Source organism: Telmatherina bonti (genome assembly GCF_933228915.1).
Source record: "Telmatherina bonti genome assembly, chromosome: 14".
Classification (NCBI taxonomy): Eukaryota; Metazoa; Chordata; class Actinopteri; order Atheriniformes; family Telmatherinidae; genus Telmatherina; species Telmatherina bonti.
In genome coordinates, this window is record NC_136612.1 from 38517393 (window position 1) to 38536712 (window position 19320).

At 56.1% G+C, this 19320-nt stretch overlaps 1 protein-coding gene across 1 annotated transcript in view; it reads left to right on the forward strand.

The window, feature by feature from the left end:
• The first annotated feature begins 637 nt into the window (after window positions 1-637).
• LOC306765495 (rho GTPase-activating protein 27-like) overlaps window positions 638-19320 on the forward strand; it is a 134586-nt gene continuing 115903 nt past the window's right edge. Inside the window, exon 1 of the mRNA XM_079252973.1 lies at window positions 638-702. The gene's annotated coding sequence lies outside the window, so the exon portion shown is untranslated. The remainder of the gene's footprint in view (window positions 703-19320) is intronic.

The window sequence follows — 19320 nt, forward strand, 5'->3', positions numbered from 1 at the left end:
CTGGGTAGCAGGAACCGTCCCCGCCACCCGTCCTCTGGGTAGCAGGAACCGTCCCCGCCACCCGTCCTCTGGGTAGCAGGAACCATCCCCGCCACCCGTCCTCTGGGTAGCAGGAACCGTCCCCGTCCTCTGGGTAATAAAAGTCTTTGCTGCCAGCTGCTGTCCTTCCTCCATACTTCCACAACACTGTCTGTCTGTCTGTCAGGTTATATCATGGGGCTTCTTCACCTTCATCTCCAGCAGGTCCCTGGGGTCCTGCGCCTATGAGCTGAGTCAGTTCAGCTGGTCGGGATCACTACACACGTGTGGAAATGTACAGGAATGAAGGTGACTTCTAGCTGACTGCAATGTGAAGTCCTCTCAGACGATGGGGCCTCGGTGTTCAGTCTTCTGCTCAGCAACTCTTTCTGGATCCTTCTGACAGGAAGATGATCTCATATCAACTCACACACTGTTCCAGTGATGCGCCGTATGCACACGGCCTCCAGAGGGCGACGTCCATCTGAAGAGGCTGACATCCATACCAGACTCCTCTAAAACAGGATGTTGGAGGAAGTAAAGGGGGAGGAAGAGGACGACAAGCCAGGACTGGCAGGTTGGGAGAGGAGGGGCCAAAGTGTCAGGAACCTGTTTGAGAATCGGCCCTTCTGGAAAAGGAGAGAAAACCTGAGAAAGGATGGTTGGATCTGACTTTTACTGCAGGTACAACACATCTCTATCTATCTCTCTATCTATCTCTCTATCTCTCTATCTATCTCTCTATCTCTCTATCTATCTCTCTATCTATCTCTCTATCTCTCTATCTATCTCTCTATCTCTCTATCTGTCTGTCTGTCTCTTCTACATTACATGGACTCTGCTTTCAGCTGGAAGACTTGCTGAAGAGCGGGGTTTCTGTAATGTGTGTGTGTGTGTGTGTGTGTGTGTGTGGTCGGACTCCTGACTTCAGACTGAACTTTGAGCTGGAAGAGATGTTTCTATAGGAACCTTCTGGCCACATGAAGAACAATAGAAGATCTTTCTGCCTGGAGGATTTCAGGCGTTTGGAGTTTGACATGGGACCTGAGTTCAGGGTATAAGCTAGGCCAAAGTGCCTTCCTCCGTTTGAACGTGTTCTTTAAAGACAGGCGCAGCGTGGAAGCGACCGGAAATCGTTTGTTTTAGGAGCAGAACTGATTGGAAATCAGCAAAGGAGGAAATGTAGAGGGTAGCGTTCTGAGCTACGACCAGCTGAAGGGTTTCAGACACGCCAGATTCCCTCAGAAAGGTAAAAATATGTTTGTCTGAAGGCAACCGTGGACCCACAGCTGCCTTTCCGTCTGAACTCGTCACCACCTGCTTGGTTCCAGCACCAAAGTCAGGTCAGTTGTCTCCATGGAGACCATGGGGTCCACTGAGTTGAAACTTGGTTCTGTAAAGCTGTGATGCATCTGGACCAATCAGAACCAGGCTGATGAAGAGTGTGGACCAGACTGTCTAGTGGTGTGTTTATCAGATGGGTCATCCTGCGACAGTCCCATGGACCTCCAAAGAGCCCAGGAGTCCCCAAGGCTTTGACAGTGTGATTCACACGAAGACCACATCCCACTGGGTGCTTCTGTTTTGGTGGTTCACATGGTAGCAGAGTCTGCCGAGACCGTGCATCATGAACCAGACAAGACCTGAATGAGGATCCATTTCACGCTGAGAGAAAAGTCGTTTGGATGTTGGTTTGATCAAGGAGAGCAGTCAGAATGTCTCCTGCATGATGAGAAGCAGCTGGAACAGCACAAAACTAACACCAGGGCGGTGGGGAGGTCCACATCAGCCTTTTTCATCCGAATCCCAGTCCGTTTGCTGGGAAAGTCGCTTCGTTTGGGGAAATGTGAACGCAGCAAACCAATTCTGATTCAGACCAAAGCAACGGACTCGGTCGGCCTACGGACGCAGGTCTCGGACGCAGGTCTCGGTCGGCCTACGGACGCAGGACTCGGTCGGCCTACGGACGCAGGTCTCGGTCGGCCTACGGACGCAGGACTCGGTCGGCCTACGGACGCAGGACTCGGTCGGCCTACGGACGCAGGACTCGGTCGGCCTACGGACGCAGGTCTCGGTCGGCCTACGGACGCAGGACTCGGTCGGCCTACGGACGCAGGACTCGGTCGGCCTACGGACGCAGGACTCGGTCGGCCTACGGACGCAGGTCTCGGTCGGCCTACGGACGCAGGTCTCGGTCGGCCTACGGACGCAGGACTCGGTCGGCCTACGGACGCAGGACTCGGTCGGCCTACGGACGCAGGTCTCGGTCGGCCTACGGACGCAGGACTCGGTCGGCCTACGGACGCAGGTCTCGGTCGGCCTACGGACGCAGGACTCGGTCGGCCTACGGACGCAGGACTCGGTCGTCCTACGGACGCAGGTCTCGGTCGGCCTACGGACGCAGGACTCGGTCGGCCTACGGACGCAGGACTCGGTCGGCCTACGGACGCAGGTCTCGGTCGGCCTACGGACGCAGGACTCGGTCGGCCTACGGACGCAGGTCTCGGTCGGCCTACGGACGCAGGACTCGGTCGGCCTACGGACGCAGGTCTCGGTCGGCCTACGGACGCAGGACTCGGTCGGCCTACGGACGCAGGTCTCGGTCGGCCTACGGACGCAGGACTCGGTCGGCCTACGGACGCAGGACTCGGTCGGCCTACGGACGCAGGTCTCGGTCGGCCTACGGACGCAGGTCTCGGTCGGCCTACGGACGCAGGTCTCGGTCGGCCTACGGACGCAGGACTCGGTCGGCCTACGGACGCAGGTCTCGGTCGGCCTACGGACGCAGGACTCGGTCGGCCTACGGACGCAGGACTCGGTCGGCCTACGGACGCAGGTCTCGGTCGGCCTACGGACGCAGGTCTCGGTCGGCCTACGGACGCAGGACTCGGTCGGCCTACGGACGCAGGTCTCGGTCGGCCTACGGACGCAGGACTCGGTCGGCCTACGGACGCAGGTCTCGGTCGGCCTACGGACGCAGGACTCGGTCGGCCTACGGACGCAGGTCTCGGTCGGCCTACGGACGCAGGTCTCGGTCGGCCTACGGACGCAGGTCTCGGTCGGCCTACGGACGCAGGACTCGGTCGGCCTACGGACGCAGGACTCGGTCGGCCTACGGACGCAGGTCTCGGTCGGCCTACGGACGCAGGACTCGGTCGGCCTACGGACGCAGGTCTCGGTCGGCCTACGGACGCAGGTCTCGGTCGGCCTACGGACGCAGGACTCGGTCGGCCTACGGACGCAGGTCTCGGTCCGTTTCAAGTGGACCAAATACAGGAAGCGGACTACTAACCAAGTCCCTTCCTGCATGTGGCGTAGCACTGCATTGTGGGTAAAACCATAGCGATGGCATTAAGGGTCATCACGTCTGCATGGAAACGTGACGTCTCCATGCAGACTGGGATGAAAAGCTTCAGCTTCTACAGGCTGGTCTATATTAGAAAGAAAACCAGGAGGAGCTCAGGAATAGCTTCTCATTGGAAGCTTTTTATATGAATAAAGGTAAAATAAATGAAAAACAGGACTAAGAGGATCTTTAGCAGGTTCTAAAGGTGTTTGACAAAGCAGCTGGCCATTCATCAGGATTCTGACTGCCATCCCGATCTGAGAGACATTCTCTATTGTTTTCAGCGGTTTTTTTTACTCCTAAGGACATCTATGAGGAAGAGTTCCTGAACAGGTGAGATCCTGAAGGAGAGGAAGAGGAAGGACATATTAACTGGATGGGTGTAAATTTTATTCAGATAATCCTGCAAACGCTTGTTTGTTTCCCAGCATGGAGAAAGAGGACCCAGCTGACGGATTTATGAGCTGGACTTGGTTATTTCTGCTCAGTCTGACCACACCCACACCCAGACTAAAGGTTGGTTCATTTCAGATGAGCTCTGCTCTGATTGGCTGCTGGGAGCCTGAATCACATGACAGCCTGTGCGTGTGGACCTCTTCCTGCTTTTGAAGATGAGGACGTGTTCCTTTAAATGGGTCTTCCGCTCTGATTGGCCCGTGGTCTGACCGCAAACCCTCGACCTCGGCTTCATGATTGACTGCTGGGTTTACTTTTCTGTTGCACAGAGAAGGGTGTGTGTCGCATACCAGCCTGGCGGGGTGGGAGTGGCCAAGCGGCACAGACACACAGAGAGAGGGGGATGGCCGCATTCCAACTTGTTAGAGTCTCACGCACCTGAGCCAGGTCAGGTGTGTCCTTAAGGCTGCTTCAGAGAAAGGTGTGTTTCTGCACGGTGAAGGAAAGTGTGTTGAAGAACATTTTGCTACAAAAGCAGAGATGATTGGCTGCATTGTAGGAAGGAACCCCTCCAGACGAGGGAAGAACTTCTTCTTCTTCCTGCGTGTGGACGAAGTGGAACCGCGGTGAAACGATGAGCTGTACATCAGAACGACGGATGGAGTGGAACCGCGGTGAAACGATGAGCCGTACATCAGAACGACGAAGTGGAACCATGGTGAAACGATGAGTCGTACATCAGAACGACGAAGTGGAACCATGGTGAAACGATGAGCCGTACATCAGAACGGCAGAGTGGAACCGTGGTGAAACGATGAGCCGTACATCAGAACGACGGCGTGGAACCGCGGTGAAACGATGAGTCGTACATCAGAACGACGAAGTGGAACCATGGTGAAACGATGAGCCGTACATCAGAACGACGGCATGGAACCGTGGTGAAACGATGAGCCGTACATCAGAACGACGGCATGGAACCGTGGTGAAACGATGAGTCGTACATCAGAACGACGGCATGGAACCGCGGTGAAACGATGAGCCGTACATCAGAACGACGAAGTGGAACCATGGTGAAACGATGAGCCGTACATCAGAACGACGAAGTGGAACCGCGGTGAAACGATGAGTCGTACATCAGAACGACGAAGTGGAACCATGGTGAAACGATGAGCCGTACATCAGAACGACGAAGTGGAACCGCGGTGAAACGATGAGCTGTACATCAGAACGACGGAGTGGAACCGCGGTGAAACGATGAGCCGTACATCAGAACGACGGCATGGAACCGCGGTGAAACGATGAGCCGTACATCAGAACGACGGCGTGGAACCGCGGTGAAACGATGAGTCGTACATCAGAACGACGAAGTGGAACCATGGTGAAACGATGAGCCGTACATCAGAACGACGAAGTGGAACCGCGGTGAAACGATGAGCTGTACATCAGAACGACGGAGTGGAACCATGGTGAAACGATGAGTCGTACATCAGAACGACGAAGTGGAACCGCGGTGAAACGATGAGCTGTACATCAGAACGACGGAGTGGAACCGCGGTGAAACGATGAGCCGTACATCAGAACGACGGCATGGAACCGCGGTGAAACGATGAGCCGTACATCAGAACGACGGCGTGGAACCGCGGTGAAACGATGAGCCGTGCATCAGAACGACGGAGTGGAACCGCGGTGAAACGATGAGCCGTGCATCAGAACGACGGAGTGGAACCGCGGTGAAACGATGAGCCGTACATCAGAACGACGGAGTGGAACCGCGGTGAAACGATGAGCCGTACATCAGAACGACGGCGTGGAACCGCGGTGAAACGATGAGCTGTACATCAGAACGACGGATGGAGTGGAACCGCGGTGAAACGATGAGCCGTACATCAGAACGACGGCGTGGAACCGCGGTGAAACGATGAGCCGTACATCAGAACGACGGCGTGGAACCGCGGTGAAACGATGAGCCGTACATCAGAACGACGGCGTGGAACCGCGGTGAAACGATGAGCCGTGCATCAGAACGACGGAGTGGAACCGTGGTGAAACGATGAGCCGTGCATCAGAACGACGAAGTGGAACCGTGGTGAAACGATGAGCCGTGCATCAGAACGACGGAGTGGAACCGCGGTGAAACGATGAGCCGTGCATCAGAACGACGAAGTGGAACCGTGGTGAAACGTTGAGCCGTGGATCAGAACGACGGAGTGGAACCGCGGTGAAACGATAAGCCGTACATCAGAACGACGGCATGGAACCGCGGTGAAACGATGAGCCGTACATCAGAACGACGGCGTCGAACCGCGGTGAAACGATGAGCCGTACATCAGAACGACGGAGTGGAACCGCGGTGAAACGATGAGCCGTGCATCAGAACGACGGAGTGGAACCGCGGTGAAACGATGAGCCGTGCATCAGAACGACGGCGTGGAACCGTGGTGAAACGATGAGCCGTGCATCAGAACGACGGAGTGGAACCGTGGTGAAACGATGAGCCGTGCATCAGAACGACGGCGTGGAACCGCGGTGAAACGATGAGTCGTACATCAGAACGACGGCGTGGAACCGCGGTGAAACGATGAGCCGTGCATCAGAACGACGGAGTGGAACCGCGGTGAAACGATGAGCCGTACATCAGAACGACGGAGTGGAACCGCGGTGAAACGATAAGTCGTGTATCAGAACGACGAAGTGGAACCGCGGTGAAACCATGAGTCGTGCATCAGAACGACGGAGTGGAACCGCGGTGAAACGATGAGCCGTGCATCAGAACGACGGAGTGGAACCGCGGTGAAACAATGAGCCATGCATCAGAACGACGGAGTGGAACCGCGGTGAAACGATGAGCCGTACATCAGAACGACGAAGTGGAACCGCGGTGAAACGATGAGCCGTGCATCAGAACGACGAAGTGGAACCGCGGTGAAACGATGAGCCGTGCATCAGAACGACGGAGTGGAACCGCGGTTAAACGATGAGCCGTACATCAGAACGACGAAGTGGAACCGCGGTGAAACGATGAGTCGTACATCAGAACGGACGGAGTGGAACCGCAGTGAAACGATGAGCCGTGCATCAGAACGACGGAGTGGAACCGCGGTGAAACGATGAGCCGTGCATCAGAACGACGGAGTGGAACCGCGGTGAAACGATGAGCCGTGCATCAGAACGACGGAGTGGAACCGCGGTGAAACGATGAGTCGTGCATCAGAACGACGGAGTGGAACCGCGGTGAAACGATGAGTCGTGCATCAGAACGACGGAGTGGAACCGCGGTGAAACGATGAGTCGTGCATCAGAACGACGAAGTGGAACCGTGGTGAAACGATGAGTCGTGCATCAGAACGGATGGAGTGGAACCGCGGTGAAACGATGAGTCGTACATCAGAACGACGAAGTGGAACCACGGTGAAACGATGAGCCGTACATCAGAACGACGGCGTGGAACCGCGGTGAAACGATGAGCCGTGCATCAGAACGACGGAGTGGAACCGCGGTGAAACGATGAGCCGTGCATCAGAACGACGGAGTGGAACCGCGGTGAAACGATGAGCCGTACATCAGAACGACGGAGTGGAACCGCGGTGAAACGATGAGCCGTACATCAGAACGACGGCGTGGAACCGCGGTGAAACGATGAGCCGTACATCAGAACGACGGCGTGGAACCGCGGTGAAACGATGAGCCGTACATCAGAACGACGGCGTGGAACCGCGGTGAAACGATGAGCCGTGCATCAGAACGACGGAGTGGAACCGTGGTGAAACGATGAGCCGTGCATCAGAACGACGAAGTGGAACCGTGGTGAAACGATGAGCCGTGCATCAGAACGACGGAGTGGAACCGTGGTGAAACGTTGAGCCGTGGATCAGAACGACGGAGTGGAACCGCGGTGAAACGATAAGCCGTACATCAGAACGACGGCATGGAACCGCGGTGAAACGATGAGCCGTACATCAGAACGACGGAGTGGAACCGTGGTGAAACGATGAGCCGTGCATCAGAACGACGGCGTGGAACCGCGGTGAAACGATGAGTCGTACATCAGAACGACGGCGTGGAACCGCGGTGAAACGATGAGCCGTGCATCAGAACGACGGAGTGGAACCGCGGTGAAACGATGAGCCGTACATCAGAACGGACGGAGTGGAACCGCGGTGAAACGATGAGCCGTGCATCAGAACGACGGAGTGGAACCGTGGTGAAACGATGAGCCGTGCATCAGAACGACGGCGTGGAACCGCGGTGAAACGATGAGTCGTACATCAGAACGACGGCGTGGAACCGCGGTGAAACGATGAGCCGTGCATCAGAACGACGGAGTGGAACCGCGGTGAAACGATGAGCCGTACATCAGAACGGACGGAGTGGAACCGCGGTGAAACGATAAGTCGTGTATCAGAACGACGAAGTGGAACCGCGGTGAAACCATGAGTCGTGTATCAGAACGACGGAGTGGAACCGCGGTGAAACGATGAGCCGTGCATCAGAACGACGGAGTGGAACCGCGGTGAAACGATGAGCCGTACATCAGAACGGACGGAGTGGAACCGTGGTGAAACGATGAGTCGTACATCAGAACGACGGAGTGGAACCGTGGTGAAACGATGAGCCGTACATCAGAACGGCAGAGTGGAACCGCGGTGAAACGATGAGCCGTGCATCAGAACGACGAAGTGGAACCGCGGTGAAACGATGAGCCGTGCATCAGAACGGACGGAGTGGAACCGCGGTGAAACGATGAGCCGTACATCAGAACGGACGGAGTGGAACCGCGGTGAAACGATGAGCCGTGCATCAGAACGACGGAGTGGAACCGCGGTGAAACGATGAGCCGTGCATCAGAACGACGGAGTGGAACCGCGGTGAAACGATGAGCCGTGCATCAGAACGACGGAGTGGAACCGCGGTGAAACGATGAGTCGTGCATCAGAACGACGGAGTGGAACCGCGGTGAAACGATGAGTCGTGCATCAGAACGACGAAGTGGAACCGTGGTGAAACGATGAGTCGTGCATCAGAACGGATGGAGTGGAACCGCGGTGAAACGATGAGTCGTACATCAGAACGACGAAGTGGAACCACGGTGAAACGATGAGCCGTACATCAGAACGACGGAGTGGAACCGCGGTGAAACGATGAGTCGTGCATCAGAACGACGGAGTGGAACCGCGGTGAAACGATGAGCCGTGCATCAGAACGACGGCGTGGAACCGCGGTGAAACGATGAGTCGTGCATCAGAACGACGGCGTGGAACCGCGGTGAAACGATGAGTCGTGCATTAGAACGACGAAGTGGAACCGTGGTGAAACGATGAGCCGTACATCAGAACGACGAAGTGGAACCGCGGTGAAACGATGAGTCGTGTATCAGAACGACGGAGTGGAACCGCGGTGAAACGATGAGCCGTGCGTCAGAACGACGGAGTGGAACCGCGGTGAAACGATGAGCCGTACATCAGAACGACGGAGTGGAACCGCGGTGAAACGATGAGTCGTGCCTCAAAACGACGAAGTGGAACCGCGGTGAAACGATGAGTCGTGCATCAAAACGACGAAGTGGAACCGCGGTGAAACGATGAGCTGTGCATCAGAACGACGAAGTGGAACCGCGGTGAAACGATGAGTCGTGCATCAAAACGACGAAGTGGAACCGCGGTGAAACGATGAGCTGTGCATCAGAACGACGAAGTGGAACCGCGGTGAAACGATGAGTCGTGCATCAAAACGACGAAGTGGAACCGCGGTGAAACGATGAGCCGTGCATCAGAACGACGAAGTGGAACCGTGGTGAAACGATGAGCCGTACATCAGAACGACGAAGTGGAACCGCGGTGAAACGATGAGTCGTGCATCAAAACGACGAAGTGGAACCGCGGTGAAACGATGAGCCGTGCATCAGAACGACGAAGTGGAACCGCGGTGAAACGATGAGTCGTGCATCAGAACGACGAAGTGGAACCGCGGTGAAACGATGAGCCGTACATCAGAACGACGGCGTGGAACCGCGGTGAAACGATGAGCCGTACATCAGAACGACGGCGTGGAACCGCGGTGAAACGATGAGCCGTACATCAGAACGACGGAGTGGAACCGCGGTGAAACGATGAGCCGTGCGTCAGAACGATGGAGTGGAACCGCGGCGAAACGATGAGCCGTACATCAGAACGACGGAGTGGAACCGCGGTGAAACGATGAGCCTTGCATCAGAACGACGAAGTGGAACCGCGGTGAAACGATGAGCCGTACATCAGAACGGCGGAGTGGAACCGCGGTGAAATGATGAGCCGTGCGTCAGAACGACAGAGTGGAACCGTGGTGAAACGATGAGCCGTACATCAGAACGACGAAGTGGAACCGCGGTGAAACGATGAGTCGTACATCAGAACGGCGGAGTGGAACCGCGGTGAAACGATGAGCCGTGCATCAGAACGACAGAGTGGAACCGTGGTGAAACGATGAGCCGTACATCAGAAGGGCGGAGTGGAACCGCGGTGAAACGATGAGCCGTGCATCAGAACGACGGAGTGGAACCGCGGTGAAACGATGAGCCGTACATCAGAACGCATGAAGTGGAACCGCGGTGAAACGATGAGTCGTGCATCAGAACGACGGAGTGGAACCGCGGTGAAACGATGAGCCGTGCATCAGAACGACGGCGTGGAACCGCGGTGAAACGATGAGTCGTGCATCAGAACGACGGCGTGGAACCGCGGTGAAACGATGAGTCGTGCATTAGAACGACGAAGTGGAACCGTGGTGAAACGATGAGCCGTACATCAGAACGACGAAGTGGAACCGCGGTGAAACGATGAGTCGTGTATCAGAACGACGGAGTGGAACCGCGGTGAAACGATGAGCCGTGCATCAGAACGACGGCGTGGAACCGCGGTGAAACGATGAGTCGTGCATCAGAACGACGGCGTGGAACCGCGGTGAAACGATGAGTCGTGCATTAGAACGACGAAGTGGAACCGTGGTGAAACGATGAGCCGTACATCAGAACGACGAAGTGGAACCGCGGTGAAACGATGAGTCGTGTATCAGAACGACGGAGTGGAACCGCGGTGAAACGATGAGCCGTGCGTCAGAACGACGGAGTGGAACCGCGGTGAAACGATGAGCCGTACATCAGAACGACGGAGTGGAACCGCGGTGAAACGATGAGTCGTGCCTCAAAACGACGAAGTGGAACCGCGGTGAAACGATGAGTCGTGCATCAAAACGACGAAGTGGAATCGCGGTGAAACGATGAGCTGTGCATCAGAACGACGAAGTGGAACCGCGGTGAAACGATGAGTCGTGCATCAAAACGACGAAGTGGAACCGCGGTGAAACGATGAGCTGTGCATCAGAACGACGAAGTGGAACCGCGGTGAAACGATGAGTCGTGCATCAAAACGACGAAGTGGAACCGCGGTGAAACGATGAGCCGTGCATCAGAACGACGAAGTGGAACCGTGGTGAAACGATGAGCCGTACATCAGAACGACGAAGTGGAACCGCGGTGAAACGATGAGTCGTGCATCAAAACGACGAAGTGGAACCGCGGTGAAACGATGAGCCGTGCATCAGAACGACGAAGTGGAACCGCGGTGAAACGATGAGTCGTGCATCAGAACGACGAAGTGGAACCGCGGTGAAACGATGAGCCGTACATCAGAACGACGGCGTGGAACCGCGGTGAAACGATGAGCCGTACATCAGAACGACGGCGTGGAACCGCGGTGAAACGATGAGCCGTACATCAGAACGACGGAGTGGAACCGCGGTGAAACGATGAGCCGTGCGTCAGAACGATGGAGTGGAACCGCGGCGAAACGATGAGCCGTACATCAGAACGACGGAGTGGAACCGCGGTGAAACGATGAGCCTTGCATCAGAACGACGAAGTGGAACCGCGGTGAAACGATGAGCCGTACATCAGAACGGCGGAGTGGAACCGCGGTGAAATGATGAGCCGTGCGTCAGAACGACAGAGTGGAACCGTGGTGAAACGATGAGCCGTACATCAGAACGACGAAGTGGAACCGCGGTGAAACGATGAGTCGTACATCAGAACGGCGGAGTGGAACCGCGGTGAAACGATGAGCCGTGCATCAGAACGACAGAGTGGAACCGTGGTGAAACGATGAGCCGTACATCAGAAGGGCGGAGTGGAACCGCGGTGAAACGATGAGCCGTGCATCAGAACGACGGAGTGGAACCGCGGTGAAACGATGAGCCGTACATCAGAACGCATGAAGTGGAACCGCGGTGAAACGATGAGTCGTGCATCAGAACGACGGAGTGGAACCGCGGTGAAACGATGAGCCGTGCATCAGAACGACGGCGTGGAACCGCGGTGAAACGATGAGTCGTGCATCAGAACGACGGCGTGGAACCGCGGTGAAACGATGAGTCGTGCATTAGAACGACGAAGTGGAACCGTGGTGAAACGATGAGCCGTACATCAGAACGACGAAGTGGAACCGCGGTGAAACGATGAGTCGTGTATCAGAACGACGGAGTGGAACCGCGGTGAAACGATGAGCCGTGCGTCAGAACGACGGAGTGGAACCGCGGTGAAACGATGAGCCGTACATCAGAACGACGGAGTGGAACCGCGGTGAAACGATGAGTCGTGCCTCAAAACGACGAAGTGGAACCGCGGTGAAACGATGAGTCGTGCATCAAAACGACGAAGTGGAACCGCGGTGAAACGATGAGCTGTGCATCAAAACGACGAAGTGGAACCGCGGTGAAACGATGAGCCGTACATCAGAACGACGAAGTGGAACCGCGGTGAAACGATGAGTCGTGCATCAAAACGACGAAGTGGAACCGCGGTGAAACGATGAGCTGTGCATCAGAACGACGAAGTGGAACCGCGGTGAAACGATGAGTCGTGCATCAAAACGACGAAGTGGAACCGCGGTGAAACGATGAGCCGTGCATCAGAACGACGAAGTGGAACCGTGGTGAAACGATGAGCCGTACATCAGAACGACGAAGTGGAACCGCGGTGAAACGATGAGTCGTGCATCAAAACGACGAAGTGGAACCGCGGTGAAACGATGAGCCGTGCATCAGAACGACGAAGTGGAACCGCGGTGAAACGATGAGTCGTGCATCAGAACGACGAAGTGGAACCGCGGTGAAACGATGAGCCGTACATCAGAACGACGGCGTGGAACCGCGGTGAAACGATGAGCCGTACATCAGAACGACGGCGTGGAACCGCGGTGAAACGATGAGCCGTACATCAGAACGACGGAGTGGAACCGCGGTGAAACGATGAGCCGTGCGTCAGAACGATGGAGTGGAACCGCGGCGAAACGATGAGCCGTACATCAGAACGACGGAGTGGAACCGCGGTGAAACGATGAGCCTTGCATCAGAACGACGAAGTGGAACCGCGGTGAAACGATGAGCCGTACATCAGAACGGCGGAGTGGAACCGCGGTGAAATGATGAGCCGTGCGTCAGAACGACAGAGTGGAACCGTGGTGAAACGATGAGCCGTACATCAGAACGACGAAGTGGAACCGCGGTGAAACGATGAGTCGTACATCAGAACGGCGGAGTGGAACCGCGGTGAAACGATGAGCCGTGCATCAGAACGACAGAGTGGAACCGTGGTGAAACGATGAGCCGTACATCAGAAGGGCGGAGTGGAACCGCGGTGAAACGATGAGCCGTGCATCAGAACGACGGAGTGGAACCGCGGTGAAACGATGAGCCGTACATCAGAACGCATGAAGTGGAACCGCGGTGAAACGATGAGTCGTGCGTCAGAATGACGGAGTGGAACCGCGGTGAAACGATGAGTCGAGCATCAGAACGACGAAGTGGAACCGCGGTGAAACGATGAGCCGTACATCAGAACGACGAAGTGGAACCGCGGTGAAACGATGAGCCGTGCATCAGAACGACGAAGTGGAACCGCGGTGAAACGATGAGCCGTGCATCAGAACGACGGAGTGGAACCGCGGTGAAACGATGAGCCGTGCATCAGAACGACGGAGTGGAACCGCGGTGAAACGATGAGTCGTGTATCAGAACGACGGAGTGGTACCGCGGTGAAACGATGAGTCGTGCATCAGAACGACGGAGTGGAACCGCGGTGAAACGATGAGTCGTGTATCAGAACGACAGAGTGGAACCGCGGTGAAACGATGAGTCGTTCATCAAAACGACGAAGTGGAACCGCGGTGAAACGATGAGCCGTACATCAGAACGACGGCGTGGAACCGCGGTGAAACGATGAGCCGTACATCAGAACGACGGCGTGGAACCGCGGTGAAACGATGAGCCGTACATCAGAACGACGGAGTGGAACCGCGGTGAAACGATGAGCCGTGCGTCAGAACGATGGAGTGGAACCGCGGCGAAACGATGAGCCGTACATCAGAACGACGGAGTGGAACCGCGGTGAAACGATGAGCCTTGCATCAGAACGACGAAGTGGAACCGCGGTGAAACGATGAGCCGTACATCAGAACGGCGGAGTGGAACCGCGGTGAAATGATGAGCCGTGCGTCAGAACGACAGAGTGGAACCGTGGTGAAACGATGAGCCGTACATCAGAACGACGAAGTGGAACCGCGGTGAAACGATGAGTCGTACATCAGAACGGCGGAGTGGAACCGCGGTGAAACGATGAGCCGTGCATCAGAACGACAGAGTGGAACCGTGGTGAAACGATGAGCCGTACATCAGAAGGGCGGAGTGGAACCGCGGTGAAACGATGAGCCGTGCATCAGAACGACGGAGTGGAATCGCGGTGAAACGATGAGCCGTACATCAGAACGCATGAAGTGGAACCGCGGTGAAACGATGAGTCGTGCGTCAGAACGACGGAGTGGAACCGCGGTGAAACGATGAGCCGTACATCAGAACGACGAAGTGGAACCGCGGTGAAACGATGAGCCGTGCATCAGAACGACGAAGTGGAACCGCGGTGAAACGATGAGCCGTACATCAGAACGACGAAGTGGAACCGCGGTGAAACGATGAGTCGAGCATCAGAACGACGAAGTGGAACCGCGGTGAAACGATGAGCCGTACATCAGAACGACGAAGTGGAACCGCGGTGAAACGATGAGCCGTGCATCAGAACGACGAAGTGGAACCGCGGTGAAACGATGAGCCGTGCATCAGAACGACGGAGTGGAACCGCGGTGAAACGATGAGCCGTGCATCAGAACGACGGAGTGGAACCGCGGTGAAACGATGAGTCGTGTATCAGAACGACGGAGTGGTACCGCGGTGAAACGATGAGTCGTGCATCAGAACGACGAAGTGGAACCGCGGTGAAACGATGAGCCGTGCATCAGAACGACGAAGTGGAACCGCGGTGAAACGATAAGCCTTGCATCGGAACGACGAAGTGGAACCGCGGTGAAACGATGAGTCGTACATCAGAACGACGGAGTGGAACCGCGGTTAAACGATGAGCCGTACATCAGAACGACGGCGTGGAACCGCGGTGAAACGATGAGCCGTGCATCAGAACGACGGAGTGGAACCGCGGTGAAACGATGAGCCGTGCATCAGGACGACGGAGTGGAACCGCGGTGAAACGATGAGCCGTGCATGAGAACGACGGAGTGGAACCGCGGTGAAACGATGAGTCGTGTATCAGAACGACGGAGTGGAACCGCGGTGAAACGATGAGCCGTACATCAGAACGACGGAGTGGAACCGCGGTGAAACGATGAGCCGTACATCAGAACGGACGGAGTGGAACCGCGGTGAAACGATGAGCCGTACATCAGAACGACGGGGTGGAACCGCGGTGAAACGATGAGCCGTGCATCAGAACGACGGCGTGGAACCGCGGTGAAACGATGAGCCGTGCATCAGAACGACGGGGTGGAACCGCGGTGAAACGATGAGCCGGGCATCAGAACGACGAAGTGGAACCGCGGTGAAACGATGAGTCGTGCGTCAGAACGACGAAGTGGAACCGCGTTAAAACGATGAGCCGGGCATCAGAACGACGGAGTGGAACCGCGGTGAAACGATGAGTCGTGCGTCAGAACGACGAAGTGGAACCGCGGTGAAAAGATGAGTCGTGCATCAGAACGACGAAGTGGAACCGCGGTGAAACGATGAGCCGTACGTCAGAACGACGAAGTGGAACCGCGGTAAAACGATGAGCCGGGCATCAGAACGACGAAGTGGAACCGCGGTGAAACGATGAGTCGTGCGTCAGAACGACGAAGTGGAACCGCGTTAAAACGATGAGCCGGGCATCAGAACGACGGAGTGGAACCGCGGTGAAACGATGAGTCGTGCGTCAGAACGACGAAGTGGAACCGCGGTGAAACGATGAGTCGTGCATCAGAACGACGAAGTGGAACCGCGGTGAAACGATGAGTCGTGCGTCAGAACGACGAAGTGGAACCGCGTTAAAACGATGAGCCGGGCATCAGAACGACGGAGTGGAACCGCGGTGAAACGATGAGTCGTGCGTCAGAACGACGAAGTGGAACCGCGGTGAAACGATGAGTCGTGCATCAGAACGACGAAGTGGAACCGTGGTGAAACGATGAGCCGTGCGTCAGAACGACGAAGTGGATTCGCGGTGAAACGATGAGCCGTGAATCAGAACGACGAAGTGGAACCGCGGTGATACGATGAGCCGTGCATCAGAACGACGGAGTGGAACCGCGGTGAAACGATGAGCCGTACATCAGAACGGACGGAGTGGAACCGTGGTGAAACGATGAGTCGTACATCAGAACGACGGAGTGGAACCGTGGTGAAACGATGAGCCGTGCATCAGAACGACGAAGTGGAACCGCGGTGAAACGATGAGCCGTGCATCAGAACGACGGAGTGGAACCGCGGTGAAACGATGAGCCGTGCATCAGAACGACGGAGTGGAACTGCGGTGAAACGATGAGTTGTGCATCAGAACGACGGCGTGGAACCGCGGTGAAACGATGAGCCGTGCATCAGAAGGACGGAGTGGAACCGTGGTGAAACGATGAGCCGTGCATCAGAACGACGAAGTGGAACCGTGGTGAAACGATGAGTCGTGCATCAGAACGGATGGAGTGGAACCGCGGTGAAACGATGAGTCGTACATCAGAACGACGAAGTGGAACCACGGTGAAACGATGAGCCGTACATCAGAACGACGGAGTGGAACCGCGGTGAAACGATGAGTCGTGCATCAGAACGACGGAGTGGAACCGCGGTGAAACGATGAGTCGTGCATTAGAACGACGAAGTGGAACCGTGGTGAAACGATGAGTCGTGTATCAGAACGACGGAGTGGAACCGCGGTGAAACGATGAGCCGTGCGTCAGAACGACGGAGTGGAACCGCGGTGAAACGATGAGCCGTACATCAGAACGATGGAGTGGAACCGCGGTGAAACGATGAGTCGTGCATCAAAACGACGAAGTGGAACCGCGGTGAAACGATGAGCCGTGCATCAGAACGACGGAGTGGAACCGCGGTGAAACGATGAGCCGTACATCAGAACGCATGAAGTGGAACCGCGGTGAAACGATGAGTCGTGCGTCAGAATGACGGAGTGGAACCGCGGTGAAACGATGAGTCGAGCATCAGAACGACGAAGTGGAACCGCGGTGAAACGATGAGCCGTACATCAGAACGACGAAGTGGAACCGCGGTGAAACGATGAGCCGTGCATCGGAACGACGGAGTGGAACCGCGGTGAAACGATGAGCCGTGTATCAGAACGACGGAGTGGAACCGTGGTGAAACGATGAGTCGTGCATCGGAACGACGAAGTGGAACCGCGGTGAAACGATGAGCCGTGCATCAGAACGACGAAGTGGAACCGCGGTGAAACGATAAGCCTTGCATCGGAACGACGAAGTGGAACTGCGGTGAAACGATGAGTCGTACATCAGAACGACGGAGTGGAACCACGGTGAAACGATGAGTCGTGTATCAGAACGACGGAGTGGAACCGTGGTGAAACGATGAGTCGTGTATCAGAACGACGGAGTGGAACCGTGGTGAAACGATGAGTCGTGTATCAGAACGACGAAGTGGAACCGCGGTGAAACGATGAGCCGTGCATCAGAACGACGAAGTGGAACCGCGGTGAAACGATAAGCCTTGCATCGGAACGACGAAGTGGAACTGCGGTGAAACGATGAGTCGTACATCAGAACGACGAAGTGGAACTGCGGTGAAACGATGAGTCGTGTATCAGAACGACGGAGTGGAACCGCGGTGAAACGATGAGCCGTACATCAGAACGACGGCGTGGAACCGCGGTGAAACGATGAGCCGTGCATCAGAACGACGGAGTGGAACCGCGGTGAAACGATGAGCCGTGCATCAGAACGACGGAGTGGAACCGCGGTGAAACGATGAGCCGTGCATGAGAACGACGGAGTGGAACCGCGGTGAAACGATGAGTCGTGTATCAGAACGACGGAGTGGAACCGCGGTGAAACGATGAGCCGTACATCAGAACGGACGGAGTGGAACCGCGGTGAAACGATGAGCCGTACATCAGAACGACGGGGTGGAACCGCGGTGAAACGATGAGCCGTGCATCAGAACGACGGGGTGGAACCGTGGTGAAACGATGAGCCGTGCATCAGAACGACGGAGTGGAACCGCGGTGAAACGATGAGCCGTGCGTCAGAACGACGAAGTGGAACCGTGGCGAAACGATGAGCCGTGCATCAGAACGACAGAGTGGAACCGCGGTGAAACGATGAGTCGTGCGTAAGAACGACGGAGTGGAACCGCGGTGAAACGATGAAATGTGCGTAAGAACGACAGAGTGGAACCGCGGTGAAACGATGAGTCGTGCGTCAGAACGACGGAGTGGAACCGCGGTGAAACGATGAGCCGTGCATCAGAACGACGGAGTGGAACCGCGGTGAAACGATTAAATGTGCGTAAGAACGACGGAGTGGAACCGCGGTTAAACGATGAGCCGTGCATCAGAACGACGGAGTGGAACCGCGGTGAAACGATGAGCCGTGCATCAGAACGACGAAGTGGAACCGTGGTGAAACGATGAGCCCGGCATCAGAACGACGAAGTGGAACCGTGGTGAAACGATGAGCCGTGCATCAGAACGACGAAGTGGAACCGCGGTAAAACGATGAGCCCGGCATCAGAACGACGAAGTGGAACCGTGGTGAAACGATGAGCCGTGCATCAGAACGACGGAGTGGAACCGCGGTGAAACGATTAAATGTGCGTAAGAACGACGGAGTGGAACCGCGGTTAAACGATGAGCTGTGCATCAGAACGACGAAGTGGAACCGTGGTGAAACGATGAGCCGTGCATCAGAACGACGGAGTGGAACCGCGGTGAAACGATGAAATGTGCGTAAGAACGACAGAGTGGAACCGCGGTGAAACGATGAGTCGTGCATCAGAACGACGGAGTGGAACCGTGGTGAAACGATGAGCCGTGCATCAGAACGACGAAGTGGAACCGTGGTGAAACGATGAGTCGTGCATCAGAACGACGGAGTGGAACCGCGGTGAAACGATGAGCCGTGCGTCAGAACGACGGAGTGGAACCTGCGGTGAAACGATGAGCCGTGCATCAGAACGACGAAGTG